The 19,458-nt window shown below is 45.3% G+C and overlaps 1 protein-coding gene and 1 pseudogene across 1 annotated transcript in view; one reads left to right on the forward strand and one right to left on the reverse strand.

The window, feature by feature from the left end:
- LOC136638587 (zinc finger protein 585A-like) overlaps positions 1 to 19,458 on the forward strand; it is a 904,673-nt gene that overhangs the window by 570,514 nt on the left and 314,701 nt on the right. The window lies entirely within an intron of this gene.
- LOC136642826 (5S ribosomal RNA) lies at positions 18,484 to 18,601 on the reverse strand (annotated as a pseudogene).

The raw sequence follows: 19,458 nt of genomic DNA on the forward strand, positions 1-19,458 counted from the left end.
CAAGGGTACAGGGGCAGCATATGTTCAAACACAGTTACATATAATTAGATTTGTTTGAACTGTAAGGTTTAAGCCGAGGACTTCACAAAAGAGAAGGGTTTGGGGCAACAGTAGGACTGAAAAGAGACGAGACTTTAAGCAGGGGAACGCTCTGTTCTGGAGCAGGCTTAATGTCTAGCTGCAGGATTGAAGACTGGCTTAACATGGATTTAAGGAACATGCACTTGTATTCCATACTCCTAGCATTAACAAAGGTATTCAATTATGTATCAAAAGTGCTGGCAGGGTTATCTTCACACACAAACCTCTTCTCTATGATGCTGTGCCACCAAGGAGCATACGTGAGTACTGCAAACATGCTAGGAAGGTCAATCAGGTCAGATTTTCCCACATGAGCAACACAAGGCTGAGAGGGAGGACAATGAAAGACAGGTTGGTCCCCTTTGACATGTGTGAATCTTGCAACTACATTTCACAGCAGCTTAAAATGGGTTGGGTTGCCCTGGAATGGCTTGGAGTCTCCAGGAACTGGCATCTATCTCAGAATGATTACTGAAAGCAATGCTAAAGACTCAACTGAGCATCTTTGGTTTAATAGCATGATGTCATGATGGAAGTAAAAAAAAATCTCCGGAAACTGCATCAGTCAAAATCGGCAACTCTAGAGATAGGACCAAGAGGAAGTGCCTCCCAGACTGTTAGGCATGTGAGCACAATAGGCTTAAAACCTTGCTCAATGAGTAAAATGCATGTTTGGATTGCCAGAATCTGTGAGGACTGACACATGGATAAAGTGGCCCAGTGGTTTCCCAGATCATGAACAAGATGTTTTCAGCAAGACTTGCAAGTGAAATCTTGTTAAACCCTTGCTGTGTGAACTTTTCAACTCTGTCTTGGAAATCCATCACTCTTCAAAATAATGTAAGAGAGCAATTGATTTAAACATACATGCTCAGGTCTTTACATTCTTCACTACTCAGAGAGATCTGCAGATGTTTCAGGAGGATGCCAGTCTAGTGACAACTAAAAGGCTAAATAAAAGATCACCCATGGTGATCTTTACGCGGTGGTTCTACTATATATGAATTCCCTGTACTGTATGTACAAAACTGCCATATAAAGGGAGAAGGCCAGCTGTGGACCATCCCACCCAGAATTTGTTTAGTAAAATTGGTTTTAAATTTGTGACACAGCCTCTGATTGAAAATGAATTCTCCTTCTTCAAGAACAGGAACCATTAGAGGCAGTGAGTGCCCAATTCTAGGCATGTCTACTCAGAAGTAAGTCCCATTATAGTCAATGGGGCTTGCTCCCAGGAAAGTGTGGATAGGATTATAGCCTGAGTGAGAGTCAGTTCCAAATCCTAACCAACTTTGCCACAGTGTCATAGCTGTGCCAATGTAGCATATGCTGCATCTTGCAGTTGGGTGGCAGTCAGAGTCTCTTCAAGATAAGGGATTGTTTGTTCCCTGACCTCGGAACTGCACTGCCCTTACCTCAGTACTGGAAAGTTGGTTAGGATTGCACCCTGTGTGATACACACACAGTTCTTCAGTGACAGTCAAAATAGAACTGAGGGATTGAACATTCTTCCTGTGCTTGACGAATGCAGCTGCGGAAGGGGTCTACCTTTACAAGCACAGGTACAGAACATTCAAAGCAGCTCTGAAAGCATTCAAGGTCAACTCTGCACATGTTCAGTACTACATAGGATTGCACAGTGACCAAAAAGAACAATTTTGATTTTCCATTCCTGACCTAGAAAAGTGCACGCACGCACGCACGCAGATGCACAAGGGAGCTTGCAGACCCCCTATGAACAATCTGAAATGGCGCAATGTATTTGGAAACAGATGTGCCAGTTTGGGAGTAATTAAATCCCCTAATTATACTTGAAGCTGAAAAAGAAAAAAGAAAAAAAAAGGTTGTGTGAAACTGGGCACAGGCCTAGTGAGGTGGAACTTCTAGCTTGTTGCCACAATAAACAGAACTAAACTTACATTTGGGGAAAACACCTTCAATACTTAACGTTTCCATGTATTTTGTACCATGTGGGAAACCCCCAACTGTTAGGAATGCTTATGGAACTAAGGCTGTGCGCAGAGGATTCTTTCTCTGGGGCAGCTTCCCCTCTTTACACTAGCCCTGATCCTGCATTGACCGCTGAATGACTAATACAAGCAGGGAAGCCCTACTTCAGGGCGAAGGAAAACGTCTGTTTATTCGCATTTTGCTTCACGCCTCTGATGAAATGAATTGTACTCCATAACAAAAAAATGCTAAAATAGGCTCCTTAGTCTTTAAGGTGCTGCGTGATTCTTGGCCGGTTTCCTGCAAAAGGCAAACACAGCTACCTCTCTGAAAATGTTCATTCTGTTTTCCTGACAGCAGCTGCTGTTCTCTCGTCCCCAAAACTTTCCTGACAAACGTACCTGTATCATACGTGCATGAGTAAATACGTGTGTCTACTGTGTCCTATGGGGGAGCTTTGGCATGTTGAGGCCTCCTTGGTTTAAAGGGAGCATTTGTTCCCAAGCACCGAGGTAAGCCCCAGCAGCTGCCACGGGTCAGTTTGGACCTGTGCTAGCAGTATCGATAGCACAAGTCTGCGTTGATCCATGAAGGCAGACCAGGCTTGAGAAGGGGGTTAAGATATGGTGACTGAAGTGGAGCCTTAGTTGCACTGCCACTGAACCTGCCCCCTTCCTGGGCCTGATACGCCCTTCTCCCCATTCCATCTCCTTCCTGTTCCACCCACCCATCCCCTCCTCCCATTCTACCCCCTGCATGTTCTGACCTGCACCAGTGGGCATCCCTGGTGTGACACAGCTGCTTGCAACGGCAGCCAGGCTCACGGCACAATCCTAACCAGGTCTACTCAGAAGTAAGTCATATTTTGTTCAATGGGCTTACTCTCAGAAAAGTGTGGTTAGGATTGCAGCCATAGTCGCATTTGTGTCTGCTGTAAAGCACATTATGTCAGCAGAACGCACGTTCTGCTGTCAAAACATACCCAAAGGATTGAACCGTTAGTATAAGAAAGGACTATTTCACTAGTTACATTTTCCAACCCAGAAATACGAGCAAGAGTACACAACTTGTATGTAGACTATCAGGTTGCCTATTACAAGAGGTAGTAGAGAGGATACCTTGACCTTACTTTCAACTAGAACAGCATTGCAAACCCCTGGTCACAAGAAAGTGGTTGCCAGTAACATATACTGGGAAGGAGTGATTTGATGTAGCTTGCCAAGTCACCAATGTGTACATGCAGTGAATACATGATCTAAATATGGTTGTGCATTCCTACATAGAAATATGTTCTGTATAAGATTGATATTATGTCACTAAGTTGTTTCATAGTTGTAGCTAGGGGTTGTGACATTTTCAGAGGCCACTGCTGCTATATAGAAACATACAGGTAAAACCTAATTATCCATGGATTTTTCACGTTTTATCTCAAATGAGAAGGACCCTTTAAATCAAAGGAAAAAAAGACGTTTAACAATAGCCTTGTTAATCTGGGAGAGGGCAGCTGGTACATAATCCATCAATCATTCTGTCTCCAGGTACTTAGAACAGCTTCACTCCCAGGCAAGCGATCCCTTCCTTCCCCCTGAGCAGTGAAAGAATGCAAGTCATTATCACCTCCTCCATTCTTTCCCTGCACTGGGCCCCCCAGGGAAGAGGGAAGGGAGGGGTTGCTGCTTCGGACTGAAGCCTTTCTAAGGGCCTGGAGAGAGACTGATTGCCTCTGTGTGCATTACAAAAGGTCAGCACGGCTGTTTTCAAATCGCTGAGCAGCAGGATATTGTTTTTCAAATAGATTTGCTTTAGTGAGATTTTTGCCATCCATGTGAGTTCTGGGAATGGAACTCTTGTGAATAACAAGATTCAGAGGCCAATCCTATCCAACTTTCCAGCACCAGTGCTGCCACAATGGAGCCCAGAGATAAGGGAACAAATGTTCCCAGACCGTGAGGAGGCCTCTATGACTGCCTCCCCACCACAGGATGCAGCGTATGCCCCATTGGCCTGGCTGTACCAGCACTGGAATATTGGATAGGATTGGCCCCTCAACCTGTAGTCTCAGTGAAAAAAAAAAAAATTAGTTTATTTTGGATGCTGTCCAACTATAGCTAATCCATCTGCAATATCGATATAAACGTTTTTAAAGTGCCCTGGACAAAATGCTGAATTATTGTCAGCTCGATCCTAACTTGCACTGAAACAGGAAGGCCTACTGGCCTGTCCCATATCCAGTGCAGGCTAGGAGGTAGCTGCTGCACAACTCTGAGTAAGGTAATATATTCCACCTTACCCTGTGACATGCGGCAGCCACCTCTATGGGGATACTCAGATCACTGGCACAGATCCGAGCAGCCCAGTGTAATGCTGGGCTGGCCAAGAAGGGGACTTATGATCTGGTCTAAATTACCAGGCTGATCCCACCCCCTTCCCAGTCTACCCACCAATCTACCCTTCACCTGCCCTCCCACTACCTTCCCCCCACCCCAAAATACCCCTGCTATCCTGCAACCCCTTCCAACCCTCACGCCAGCCACAAACTTACCTTTCCTCAGCACTGTGGAGGCTGGATTCAGCCTCCATGAGACACAGCTGTGTGCTGGCTCAGCCAACTCTCAAGCTACACTGGTGGGTCAGCACAAGAGATTCCATCTGAACTTCAGGATTGCGCTCGGTGTTATGCTAACCAAGCATGTCAGCAGCACGAGTGGAAAAAAAATATTGGGGAAGACTTGCTATTCAAAGGTCAAATAACTTGCTTGAACAGACTTGCTGTTCAAAAAGACTTGCTATGTAAAGGCCAAAGGCCCATACAAAAATCATCAGGAATCCTCATTCTTTTACTCTTATTCTGAGATACGGTCTGCATGCTGAATAGTTTTGCAAGCAATCATAGAACCAGGGAGGCTAAATGGAAAATACACCTCCAATACTGTGGTCCGTCCTCTCTCTCTTCCTAGCAAACACTCATCTCGTATAATAGCCTGCAGATACTTTGGCTCCGATGTGCTTCAGAAACGCACATGTGACCATTCAGAACCATCCTCTAGGGGGAAAGGTGTTGTGGAAATTCCTTTCTATCTTTTTATTATCATTATTATTCCTACTCAGCATTATGGAATGACAAAGGCTAAAGAACTTTGAAATTTCTTTGGCCAACCCTGGGGATCTGAGGCGATGCCTGGGTGGAATTGAGTCTTTATGAATCACTGAAAAGGCATTTGCAATAAATTAAGGGCCACTTAAAAGGGGGGGGGGAGATGATATCAGAAAGATCACTTTCAACAACAGGTTAAGAACACCACCACACGCACACACTGCATCCAGCACAACATGTCCTCATTTTCCTAGCTTTAAAGAAAGTTTTAGCTATTCTTCATGCTGCTCTTCTGTCTGGGGATGAGCCACACATGGGCAGCATAGCTGGGCCAGGGGAAAGATGGTAAATTTGGGCAGCCAGAAAAAAAGGAGACAGTTCTGGACAGGGTTCAAGGCAAACAAAACTAAACAAGGGAGAAGGCAAGGGAAAGAGAAACCAGGCAGGCCAGTTCAGGGATGGAGGTGAAATCAAGCTATTGGCCACTGGCTGACTGATCAATCCCTGCATATTTATATGGGCTCAGCTGGGAGAATACCAGCCCAATTCTGTTTAAAACCCATCCCCTGCCAATGCAGCTATGCCACCGAAGTACTTTGAAGTCCAAGGGGGAAGAGAGTGCATGTGTCTTTGCCTTGGTGAGAGTGTGCATTCCAGACACACCAAAAACACAGAGGCATCAAGGAGACCCTCCACCTCAGAGACAGTGGAGAGGTTGGGCTGGTCTTGACTGGCAAAATCATCAAAACACAATCCTGTGCAAGATCAATTCCACAGACTTAATCCATTTGCATTACTTAGACAGATCACAGAAATTTTTCCAGCTCTTCAGGATGGAGAACTTGAATTGCCTATGTATAGAATTTGTGTGTGGAAGACCTACAGGCCTGGCCATGTGGCCTTTGGTGCCACAGAATGATAGATCTGGAGAGGATCCCATAGCTGAACAGCAACCCATTAGTCAAAAGAAACAGAAAATCACTGAAGGCTGTTCACATGGCAATGCCATTCCAAGGCCTCACACAGCCTTTCTGAATTATTGGCCGAGATCCTAAATGCACTTGAACAGGCAGAGTTCTCTCGCTGCCAGAGTGCGGTGAAAGCTCCAGTATTCTGAAATCAAGAGGAGAAGGAATGAGAAACAAAATGGTGTTTGCCCTAGGGGGACTAAAACAGAGACAGGCTTCATGACATGTAGATGCCTGACTCCAGTACAAAACAATGACAAATTGACATGGCTCAAATCCCATCTCATGTAAAAACCGTACAAGAACTTTCTGTCCGTTCCCCACTGCAGCGACATTTTTGTATCTTGTAATGCTATGAAAGCATCTCTGGCTCACAGCCACAGTGGTGCCATGCAGGTACTAACAAATGAAATTTGATTTATTTTTAAATGACTTGATGGGATAAATGACTAACAAAATGGTGACCCAACTGTGGGAAAGTACTTGGATTAGCTGATAGACATGTGGATCTGGTTCAAACCATGTGCTGCTGGACTGTTTAGGCTTTGCTCCTTTTCTCCCTGTTGGTTACAAGGTACGGAAAGACGTCTGAGAAACAAGTGGGCTTGTTGAAATGGATGCATGTTGTTGGCATAAAAACACTAACAATGGCTCTCACGGGAAACAGGGGCATTTCCCTAAAACTGTTGCTAGTGGAAGAAGGATTTGGGGAACTCTCACAAACAGACGAGTGGAACTTCCCCAAGTGCCTTCATCCACCTCTCAGCTTTCTGCTGGCACCTGTTTCCCCCCCCCCCCCACACCAGTCAAGTGGTTAAAGAGGAGGGGGGATACAGGAGAATGGGACATCTAAGGGCCAGTCCTATCTAATTTTCCAGTGCAAATGTAGCCGCAATGCAAATCTGAGGTAAGGGAACAAACAGTCCCTTACGTTGAGAAGGCCTTAGTGACTCTCCACCACCACCACCACCACCACCAGAGGATGCAACGCAAGTCCTGTTAGTACAGCTGCATCAGCACTGGAAAGTTGGGTAAGATTGGGCCCTAACGTCCCTTGTTTTGAGTTAAGTTTTGCTTTACATGTGCTTCAGTTTTACAACAAGATTCGGGATGCCTCTGTTCTTTTTTAGGAATGTTGTTTTATCTAATTTTTCACCTTGTTTTACTTTAAGTTTATTTTTTAACAAGCTTTTGTTGAACATATTTAAGGCATTTCATACAACCCACACCAGCACTCCATCTCTCACTGAAGAAGCACAGCTGATTTTGACTTCCATCTTACTCCCAAAGTGTGAAGATCTCCCTTTTCATTGGTTTGGGTGCTGGACTATGGTAGAGATACAGAAGAGCAGGACTGGGACGGACAACTAGAAAGTCTGAGAAGCAACAATTCTTTTTGAGGATCTCGCAGAAGGTGACATGCACTAATTTCTGTTTTGATGATCATGTCTTCCACTGCAGTCAGTGGTTTCAAACTTCCTACCTCGGAAGTCTTTCCTCATCAATTCATCTGCCAAGGGATTTCTGCTGCAGCAAGCTGGTCAACTGCAGAGGATTCTGAGACTTGGATGGGCACCTGGATATATGTGAATAAAGTGGCAGGCAACTCTGTTTCATGAAGACCGTCATCAACCATGATTGATAATCTAGAGTAGGGGTGGCCAACTTTTCAACTTTAGGGCTCCCAGACCTTTAGCAATTGTGTAGAAGAGGGAATTTAAGCAGGTATTCCTCTTCTACACAATTGTTAAAGGTCTGGGAGCTCTAAAGTTGAAAAGTGTGCTCTGTAGAGCATTGTTCCTCTAAGTCAGGGGTGTCCAAACATTTTGGTAGGAGGGCCACATCATCTCTCTGACACTGCATTGGGGGCTGGGGGGAAAAATTAATTTACATTTAAAATGTGAATAAATTTACATAAATGAATTTATTAGAGATGGAAGTTATATGAATGAATAAAGGTCTTGCAGTAGCTCAAGTCCTATAAAAAGCCTTGTACAAAGCAAGGCCAGCCTTTCCTTTGCTGCCATTGCTGCATCACAGATGTGAAACAGCAAGTAGCGGAGGGAGCCCTCATCCCACAGCTCAGGTGAGAGGTCCAACAGTTATCCTCACACTGGGAGCAGTTGCATTCGGCCAGCATGGGCTCTAGCAAGTCTCCAGAGGGCCAGAGGCTCATTGGAGACTGGGGGCTTCCTGCAGGCCGGACTGGGAGCCCCCGAGGACTGCAAGTGGCCCCTGGGCTGGAGTTTGGGCACCCCTGCTCTAAGTGTAAGGAAAGAAAGACTGCTTGTGGCAGGTCACAAGGCTGGCCCAAGACCTTCTGACACCTGAAGTGGTGCCAAATGTTGCCCCCTTTTGCCCATGATGTTCCAGCCTCTGCTCCTCCCATTCTGCAATGTTCTAGCTCAGTACTCCCTTCCACGTTTCCTCTCCCACTTCCTTTTCTGAGTCAGGAAATGGAAGGAGGAGGAGGCAAGCTGGCAGACGGAGATGAGTGCCCCCACACCATTTTGCTCTCTGAGGCAATCGCTTCAATTGGCCTCCTGAATGGGCCAGTCCTGGCAGGGAATATAGCTGCCATGGAGATTTTGTCATATCCCTCCCCCCCACTCCAGTATGTGTCTTGATTGGTCCCATGCGACTTGTGACTGGGCCGAAGGCAGAGGAGTATATTCATCCCAACTCTTTTAGGTCCACAGCTCAGCAGCAGGGGTCTTGCTTTGCACTAATAAGATGTCATGTTCAATACCTGGCATTCCCAGTAAAAAGGGTCTCAGAAATATTGAGAAAATGCTCTTCCCAAGGCCTTGGAAAGCTTCCACCAGTTGAAATAGAGTAGACAAGAGTGTTGAACTAATCAAATTTCATATGTTCATATTTCATATGTTCAATCTAGGCAGTCACATGTCCGCTTGTTGCTTTGTTATTTCTCAGCACTAACAACCAAGGACCCAGTCCTAACTAAACTCCCCCACCCCACTGATGCAGCTGCGTCAACAGAGCACACACTGCATCCTATGATAGGGTGGCAGTCACAGAGTTCTCATCATGGTAAGGGAACTTTTGTTCTCTTGCCCTGGTGCACGCCTCCAGTGCCAAAATGGGTCCCATCAGATCTGTACCAATCATTTTGCAGGCACAGAACTGGGGAAAGGGAAGAAGAGAAGGAACAAGGATCCTATCCACTGGTGTACATCAGTGCAGCCAGAATTCACCCCTCCCCCCATTCCTCTTCCCACTTGCCCTGTCTCCGACCAGACACTTTCCCATTCCTTCCCATTCTCACCCTGTTCACCCCACTGCCTGCTCACTGCACCAGCTTACCTGCACACCCGTGGGTAGCTGGTAAGTGTGGCAGGCAACACCACTGCCATCAGCTGTGCCCATTCCAAAATGGCCACCAGCGTTGCACTGTGTGCACCACCATCTCGCCATTTACAACAACAGAATTGTGTGCCGCTGTTGAAAATCCTTAGTTAAGGTTGGCCCATGACTCTGTTCAGTTGAGTTTGCAGGAGCTTCCTCCTGATTACACAGGCCTACAAAATTGAGGGTCAGAAAAAGTTTTTCCCAAACTTTACGGTGGTTTGATATGAATTTGGGGTGCCGATTCCAAAAATGGCATCCGTTTTGCTCTATCACCTCTCGTTTTGAAGAAATAGTATAGCCTCATTAGTGAATGGTTCAAGCAGCTTCCTCATGAGGAAGCTGCTTGAACCATTCACTAAAGAGGCTATGCTGTGTCTCCAAAAATAGATGTGATAGGGCAAAACGGATGCCATTTTTGGAATCGGCACCCCAAATATACCCAGGAATTGGTGTAACGTTTAAGGAAGCAAAATGTGTGTTGGCCTGTGTTATTTGTAGTTTCTCTTTCGTATCCAACATCACATTGGTTGTCAAGATCACATTTCAAAACAAGTTTTTGGTCCTGTGACTAAGGAAGGAAAGAGAAACACTGACACTTTTTAAGATGAAAAGAAGGGGGAGGGAGATAGCTGCAGAGAACTTTCCAAGCAGACCATAACCACAGTGGGAGGAAAAAAGTGAAAGACCCTCTGCAATCCTGACCTTGACTGCTCCTCAACCGCTACTAGTTCAGTTACAAAAAGCAAGCATGAAGGATGCTATACAATTATACCAACTAGCTCTTTACTACAGATGCTAGTTCTACATAGACAAAAGGAAGCTGATTAAAAGTGTGTAATGCAATACTAAACTGCAGCAAAACAGATGCAATCCTAGTTAATATAATGAAAGTAAATGTTTTCTTATTGCTAGGGACAAGCTGAAGAAAAGACTTTGCTAAAATATAAAAGAGCTGGAATACCATCAAGGTGTTTTGCCCAAAATGTATCAAGATAATACTGTCCACAATGAAGTTCCACTGTAATGAACTACACCAGTGTTTCTCAAACTGTGGGTCAGGACCTACTAGGTGGGTCGTGAGCCCATTTCAGGTGGGTCCCCATTCATTTCAATATTTTATTTTTAATATATTAGACTTGATGCTACCACGGCATGTGACTACATTTGGGGAAATGTGACAGATCTGTACTTTTAACAGGCTATTATGTATATGCTTTTAACAATGATAGTCAATGGGACTTACTCCTGGGTAAGTGTGGGAAGGACTGCAGCCTAGGATTGTTAAAAATTTCCTCCTTGATGATGTAACTTCTGATCATGATATCACTTCTGGGGGGTCCTAACAGATTCTTAAAGTGAATAAAAGTTTGAGAACCACTGAACTACACAAATATTTACTTTATACTACACAAATATGTGCTTTATAAAAGAACATGTTACATTAAAAAAAAGCCAGAGTTTCTGGTCTGGATACAATTTGTGCTGAATTCCAAGCTATCCAATCAGAATAGTGCAGGCAAATCTCAATAAGCAAAAAAACAAGAGTTCCTGAAAGACACCCTTCTTTGACAAAGGAATCAATATTTGGGTAGCTGGAGCAGTCGAATGAATATGCAAGCAAGGACAATCATTGGATACAGAACTGATAGAAACAAGATGCATTCACATTCAATACTGAAATAGAATATTATACGAGTCAAAAAAAGCCAAAAGAATGCACACAACCCCCTCACCCCACCCAGCAATCAACCAGAGCAATTCCTTATCCAAACCGTGGAAAGACTCTATAAATCAAGAACTGGAATTGCCAGCCACTAACCAGACATTCAAACCCCAAACCAGTCGGGGTGAATCTGAAAGCAGTAAGGAGCATGGAAGGGTATTGTGGGCAAGCATTGTAACCATTTATACCCTCGGTCAGAAAACTGGCTAATACAAGCAGGAACTGAAGGGACATGACAGCCATACAACTGCTTTTGATTATTCAAGAGGATTTTCCTCTCTCGCTGTTCACCGTCCTAACAAATATTCTGAAAGTGGGATAGAGCTGAAAGTGGGATAGATACATTACAATCTCTGCGCATGAACTGGAGGTTGTCCATGACTTTGTGTACCTTGGCTCAACGATCTCCGACACTCTTTCTCTCGATACCGAGCTAAACAAGCGCATCGGTAAAGCAGCTACCACGTTTTCCAGACTCACAAAGAGAGTCTGGTCCAACAAGAAGCTGACGGAATATACCAAGATTCAGGTCTACAGAGCTTGCGTCCTGAGTACACTTCTGTACTGCAGCGAGTCATGGACTCTTCACTCACAACAGGAGAGGAAACTGAGTGCTTTCCACATGCGCTGCCTCCGACGCATCCTCGGCATCACCTGGCAGGACAAAGTTCCAAACAATACAGTCCTGGAACGTGCTGGAATCCCTAGCATGTATTCACTGCTGAAACAGAGACGCCTGCGTTGGCTCAGTCATGTCGTGAGAATGGATGATGGCCGGATCCCAAAGGATCTCCTCTATGGAGAACTCGTGCAAGGAAAGCGCCCTACAGGTAGACCACAGCTGCGATACAAGGACATCTGCAAGAGGGATCTGAAGGCCTTAGGGATGGACCTCAACAAGTGGGAAACCCTGGCCTCTGAGCGGCCCGCTTGGAGGCAGGCTGTGCAGCATGGCCTTTCCCAGTATGAAGAGACACTTGGCCAACAGTCTGAGGCTAAGAGGCAAAGAAGGAAGGCCCATAGCCAGGGAGACAGACCAGGGACAGACTGCATTTGCTCCCGGTGTGGAAGGGATTGTCACTCCCGGATTGGCCTTTTCAGCCACACAAGACGCTGTGCCAGAACCACCTTTCAGAGCGCGATACCATTGTCTTTCGAGACTGAAGGTTGCCAATACAATATACAAGGGATAGAGCTGAGCCGGCTGAGGTTCGTATAGGTCCAGACCGACAGATCTTCCAAATTACAAAAGTGACAGTCATACACACAAACACAAAGAAAAGAGAAAGGAACATAAAATCCATTCTTACTAATATGCTGTCCCAGTTCATGGTGCATAAAAACAGACAATATAACACATCCACATGGATGCAAAGCATGACTTCTAAAGAGTGAATTCTCTTTTCTTTGATCAGGATACAGAATGTCCTGCAGACAACATGGGCTGAATTACAGCCTAAGCACAATTTGTCGCAGACTTCTTGGTAACAAAATCCCCGCCCCCCCCCCATCTTTTTTATAGGAAAGAAATCTTTTGATGCAGAGTGATGTCACATGCTCATGGAGGACCATAGCTAATTAAACACCTCTTTGAAGCAGACTGGATGGCAATAGGCTTCATTTGTAAGTAAATGAACACAAAAGAGCAAACAGTCCAGTTGAAATCCAATCATCAGGGTAAGCCTTAGGTTCCAGGAAATCCTTGCAGACAAAAATGGGATGGCTTAATCCAAGAGAAGTGATACAGTGGGTGTGAAGTGGTTTGATTTTACATCTCAGACTTGCTGTCTGTACACTGTAACTCTTGGCCTAATTCAAACTGAGTAGGAAGCTGGAAAAGTATTGCCAGGGTGCCCACACATGGCTAATGCAATACAGATCCAGCAGGTTTCCAAAATTTCATACAACTTCCATTTCCCTCGGAAGTTTTCCCTCAATTCAAGCCCCAACATCTCATCGCAGTTGCCACTTCAAGCTTGTAATCTGACTTGCCTCCCTCAAAGGTCTCACGTGAAACTTTTGGAGGAAGGAAGCTATCCCAAATTGGGGAAAATAAAAATAAAAAATCTTCTGCAGATGTGGCTTTCAGTAGCACTACTCCCACCAGCTGAAAATTCTGGCGATTGGGTTTTGTTTTTTAAAAGCAGTTCCCCAAATAGATTTATATTCGATAAAGTTGATCTCTCCCTTCCCTCCCCCCACCCCCACATTTAACATCTGATCGCATTTCATTTAAGAATATTGTTTCAAATGGGGATAGAGTTCTTCCCTCCCTCAAAGCTAGGCTTTTCAAATCCAATTCAACATTTAACTAAAAATGTTGAATGTGGATAACAATTATATAGAGCACTTTCAGACTGTATGCACATTGTATGCATTCAGAGGGGGAGTAGGAGGAGGATTTTATTTATATCCGACCCTTCCTCTAAGGAGCTCCAGGAACCATACATGGTGCTCTTCCCCCTGTGTTACTGTCACAACACACCTGTGTGGACCCAAATGTTACAAGTTCTTGTCTGACACCCTAGCCACACTGGGTCTCTACCAGGGATGGGAACTCAAGTCAAGTGACTCGAGTTTGAGTTGCAAAAATGCACATTTTTTGCTGACTCATGCAGGCTCGAGTCATGCATGTCAAAGACTTGGGCAATCACTCGACCCGGGGCTCCTGACTCAGGAGTTGCCATGGGTTTGGATAACTCAAGTCACCCACAATTGGCTAGGAGTTGTGCTGCCTCCGTCTTGCCCAAAAACTTCTTACATTGATCCCAAAGCCAAATCTTCTTACACTGATCGCCTGCAGCAACTTCCATCCCCTTGCTTGATCGCTTGCACTGCCCCCGTCCTCTCCTGCCTTGCCGAGCTGGGATGCATCCTCCCTCCTTCCCTCCCTCCCTATAGGTCCACCCATGCCCTTAATGTGAAGGGGGGTAGGTTTTGTTGCTGATGGAGTGAGATCATATGGAGGAAACCGACAGTGACATTCTGCACTGCTGCCTTACAGATGGGAAGGGAGGGGACAGCAGGGGGCTGTTCAAAAAGAACTCCAAAACACACACACAGCCCAGCCCATTTTTCTGCAGAGCCGTGGCTGGTTTTTTAAAGGGGAAAGACTCAAGACTTTTTGAGTTGTGAAACCACTCTGGGCGACTCGAGTCTGGTCACGGGGGGTGGAGACTCACGACTCAACTCGAGTCCAGCCATGCTGGACTCACCCATCCGTGGTCTCTACACATTTCTCCACACTGAACTGCACCCTCTTTTTAACCTGCCATCGCTTTTCTATCCTATGGTCCTATGTTGCATTTGTCAATTAACTCTAAGCAACTGGGGTCTAACTTAAGGCGATTAGGGTGGACAGGTCTGTTCTTCACTTAGTAAAACAGTAGCCATATAAAGGATCCTTATGCATCAAGAAGAGGAGGCTTTCACAATACCCTGGTCATGCTTCTAATCTGGATCAACTCTTCCTGCATCCTATTTTAGAACGAAAAAGAAAAAGCTCTCATTGGCACCACTGAGAACTCCTCTGCTTGTTAAAAATAGCAGCTGCTGGGGAACCCAACATGGGGTGGGTCATGGGGGAGGGGAGTGTTCCCTCCAGTGGCATAGCTAATGATCCTGTAGCCCGCTGCCAAGCTCAAAATGTTGCCCCAGAAATGATGTAACAACCAGAAGTGACATCATGCCCGGGCTTTTTAAAAGTGAAAATTGGGAGTAACCCACCTCCTCCCCCCAGGCACCTCACCACCCACTTGCTCTGCTGCCTTCCCCCAGTCAGTGGCATAGCTAAGGCATCTATCTGCTACCTGGGGGTCAAAGAAGATTTGCAGCCCCCCCCCCGACAAAATCAAATTTAGGGCGCAATCCTAACCCCTTATGTCAGTCCCTTACTTTGAGGAGGCCTCCATGAGTGACACCCAACTGCAGGATGCAGCTCATGTCCCATTGGCAACGCTATGCCAGTGCTGGAAAGCACTGACATAAGGGGTTAGGATTGCGTCCTTAATTAAGTAAATAAATAAAAAGTGTGCCTCTGATTGGTTTGAGACACTATGCTGGGCTGAAGAGGAATGGTTATTCTCCCCCTGTGAAATATAAGAGGGGCACCACTTGAAACAGTGCCTTTTTACCCAGTTAGCAGGGGTAACTGTATTATGATACATGGAAATGAGAGCTGACTCATATTAACACCTTATTGATTTCATGATAACATGTCATTGCAACATGTCAATAACATAACAACATGTCTTTGGCTATCAGAACAACCAGTTTCATAGGTCAGTTTTGAGTTATGAAAATCCACTTTCTGTTAAGAACATAACATAAGAACATAAGAACAGCCCCACTGGATCAGGCCATAGGCCCATCTAGTCCAGCTTCCTGTATCTCACAGCGGCCCACCAAATGCCCCAGGGAGCACACCAGATAACAAGAGACCTCGTCCTGATGCTCTCCCCTACATCTGGCATTCTGACTTAACCCATTCCTAAAATCAGGAGGTTGCGCATACACATCATGGCTTGTACCCCATAATGGATTTTTCCTCCAGAAACTTGTCCAATCCCCTTTTAAAGGCGTCTAGGCTAGACGCCAGCACCACATCCTGTGGCAAGGAGTTCCACAGACTGACCACGCGCTGAGTAAAGAAATATTTTCTTTTGTCTGTCCTAACCCGCCCAACACTCAATTTTAGTGGATGTCCCCTGGTTCTGGTATTATGTGAGAGTGTAAAGAGCATCTCCCTATCCACTCTGTCCATCCCCTGCATAATTTTGTATGTCTCAATCATGTCCCCCCTCAAGCGTCTCTTTTCTAGGCTGAAGAGGCCCAGACGCCGTAGCCTTTCCTCATAAGGAAGGTGCCCCAGCCCCGTAATCAGCTTAGTCGCTCTCTTTTGCACCTTTTCCATTTCCACTATGTCTTTTTTGAGATGCGGCGACCAGAACTGGACACAATACTCCAGGTGTGGCCTTACCATCGATTTGTACAACGGCATTATAATATTAGCCGTTTTGTTCTCAATACCCTTCCTAATGATCCCAAGCATAGAATTGGCCTTCTTCACTGCCGCCGCACATTGGGTCGACACTTTCATCGACCTGTCCACCACCACCCCAAGATCTCTCTCCTGATCTGTCACAGACAGCTCAGAACCCATCAGCCTATATCGAAAGTTTTGATTTTTTGCCCCAATGTGCATGACTTTACACTTACTGACATTGAAGCGCATCTGCCATTTTGCTGCCCATTCTGCCAGTCTGGAGAGATCCTTCCATGTTCCATAAGGCAGTTGTGTTTTCATTTTCAGATTAATTGGCCATAACTTTTGATAGCATACAGCTATTCCAATGGTGTTTGTTTTATTGCATTCTGCATTAAATTACCTTTCCATTGATATATAACATGATGGTATTATTCATACATACCAAGATTTTCACAATTTTGGTCACTAATGTCAGGCTCAGCTTGTTGCCCCCCTAAAGCTTGATGCCTGGTGCAACTGCTACCCCCTGCACCCCCTTAGCTACGCCACTGGTTCCCTCACAATCTGCCATGATCCCAAATTGTGGTGGCCCAGTTCAGTAGCTATTTACTTCGTTAAAAACTGCCTTGGTTAAAAAGGGCTTAACATGCAATTCAAGACCTGCTTAAGTATTGTGCGCTCTCTCTCTCTCTCTCTCTCTCTCTCACACACACACACACACACACACACACACACACACACACCATAAGCATGTTAGATTTTGAGCCACACAGTGGATGCTGGGGGCAATGAAGAAATCTTAAAATCATTAGCTCCAAGCTGCCATGAGCCAGCTATATGAAAGCAAAGTATTACCCAAGAACTGAAGGCTTTTGAACTTTGAAGGTGCAAATCTGCTTTGGAACTCTTTGAAACACATCACAACCCAGTCTTACTCAACTTGAGGTAAAGGAACATTTGTTCCCTTGCCCACTGGGTGCTAGGATGCGAGTTCTGGCAGTATAAGGCCCTAATAGGATTGCACTGTCACACAATATACCAAAGTATGAATTAAGCCATGCAAAGAAGCAATTTATGTCCCACAAACATTTTCAGCACTTATTCTGTTTGCTGGGGCATGCCAGCTTCAAACAATACTACGGTTTCATTTAATTACAGTCTTCCCGCCATATCCACAGGAATACATCCCTGTTGCTACCACAGATATTCCAAATTCGTGGATAACAGTGAACCCTGTTGCACTGCACAAGAACCCCAGATGACTACTCTTTGCACTTGCTTATTAGTGATTGCCCTTCAATGCTAGCTAACAAGCACTAACAAGTATCCCCTCCGGCAGCAGAAGCAGTTGAAGTGGAAAGTGAACTGCACAGGGGACAGCAACAGGAGAGCAAACAAAACAAATGAATCCTGAATGTGATGGTGGGGGGGTGGATTTGTGAACTACGGATAACTGAAATTGCGGAAACTGAGTCAACGAATATGGGGGGTGACTATATATTAATTAAGGAGGAGGATGAGCAGAGAAAATGTGCCTTTTCTGACTGCATATAATTGTTCCTGTGTTTTTAGGCTTGGCCCAGTTAAAAATGAATTCCCTAAGTAGTTTGTGTCACAGCAACTCCTTTCAAGTCAATGAAGCCACAGCGCTCGATGGTACTGTGGGGAGAAAAGTTGTCCTGCACTTAGAAATCAATCAACATCTAGTGCAAGTCAGAGTGGCCAAATGGCTCCTTAGAGACCATCAGGCATTTTAGGGATATTATTTTAAAATGTGTGAAAGCACACCATTTTTTAACACATGGGAAGGGAGGGAGGGAGGGAGGGAGAAAGAGAGTTAAATAAAACTTGGATTTTCAGTCAAATTTCAGAAGTAATAAAAATAGTTTTACACCAAAGTCTGAGCAGGGTACTTTGCTTATTGGTAAAAACCGCTATTTTTTTTTTCCTCCCGAGCCAAGATGATTGTATACATTTTATAGCAGGACACTGTTCTTTTCCATCTAAGTGGTTTTCAGCATCATTACTTTTCTTTTGCTGTTAAATGAAATACTTTTTCCCCCCATAAGGAAGTACTTTTGCTGTCCCAATACCAAATGCAAATTACAGGGTCTATAAACGTATGTGATGCAAAATTCAGAACCAATGTAACAGACGTGAGTGCACAGTTAGCTAGGAGAGAGGCTGCTGCCAGCATTCAAATCACTGAGAAGTAAGACTGCGTTATCAGCAGATTCATCACATAATGGAACCTGTTCTTTCTACCTGCTTAAATGGTTGGCAACCTTCAGTCTCGAAAGACTCTGGTATAAGCCTATAGCACCCGGTATTCCCAGGTGGTCTCCCATCCAAGTACTAATCAGGCCTGACCCTGCTTAGCTTTTGAGATCAGACGAGATCAGGCATGTGCAGGGCTGGAAGATTCAGCCTCCTTAGATCAGGGCATGTGCATGCAGAAGAAGATTACTGGATATCATTCTTCCATAAGTTCTGCTCCTTGCTGTTCTTCCATAAGTCCAGCATCATATGGGTGGGCAGCCCAGTCTTAAGCTCCCTGGTGCCACTGGGTGCAGTAGTGCCAAAAGGGGTACCACTGTATTCAGCGGGGCCAGGGAGGCCACCAGAGGTCTTCTTGGGGGAAAAAACCTTTGTCCCCTTACCTTGAGGAAAGCCCCAGACCCCACAATGGGGCTACTCGAGTCTGTGCCAACTATTTTGGCAGCACAGCTATTTTGCCAGCACATGCTTGCTTTGCAGCCCAACACATAGAATAGGGCATAGGATCTGGTGGAGGAGGCCTCTGCCAGTCCCTCCCCCTCCTGGGCTAGTCCCTCCCCCCAAAAAGCCTCCTGACCGCTGCAAAAAGTCATACCGTCATCCAAGTCAGGAGTCCTCCCGACACCGAGTTCCAGTGCTGGCACTTCCTCCTCCCTGGGTTCCGCAAATGTGCTTTACAGCACATTTGTGACACACAGGGCCAGCAGTACATGTATACCGCTGGCGCTGAGAACAGGATTGGGCTGTAAGTAAAATGGTGCAGATTCCTGACATCACTTCAAGCTAGGACTTGCCCATAACTGAGCTTCCAATGTCAGCCTATGATTTCCATTAGGACTGTATAATGCAACAACAGATATCTTGATAATTCCATTCTCGATGATCAGAATACATCCCATCCCTTTCCATCTCATTGGAACATCAGTGCATTCATTAGTGAAAGTCATGAGAGTGTTTACAGCATGCATTTCCACCCTGTTGGTTAACAAAACAGCGGGGTTCATGCTGT

Source organism: Tiliqua scincoides, chromosome 2 (genome assembly GCF_035046505.1).
Source record: "Tiliqua scincoides isolate rTilSci1 chromosome 2, rTilSci1.hap2, whole genome shotgun sequence".
In the NCBI taxonomy this organism is placed as follows: Eukaryota; Metazoa; Chordata; class Lepidosauria; order Squamata; family Scincidae; genus Tiliqua; species Tiliqua scincoides.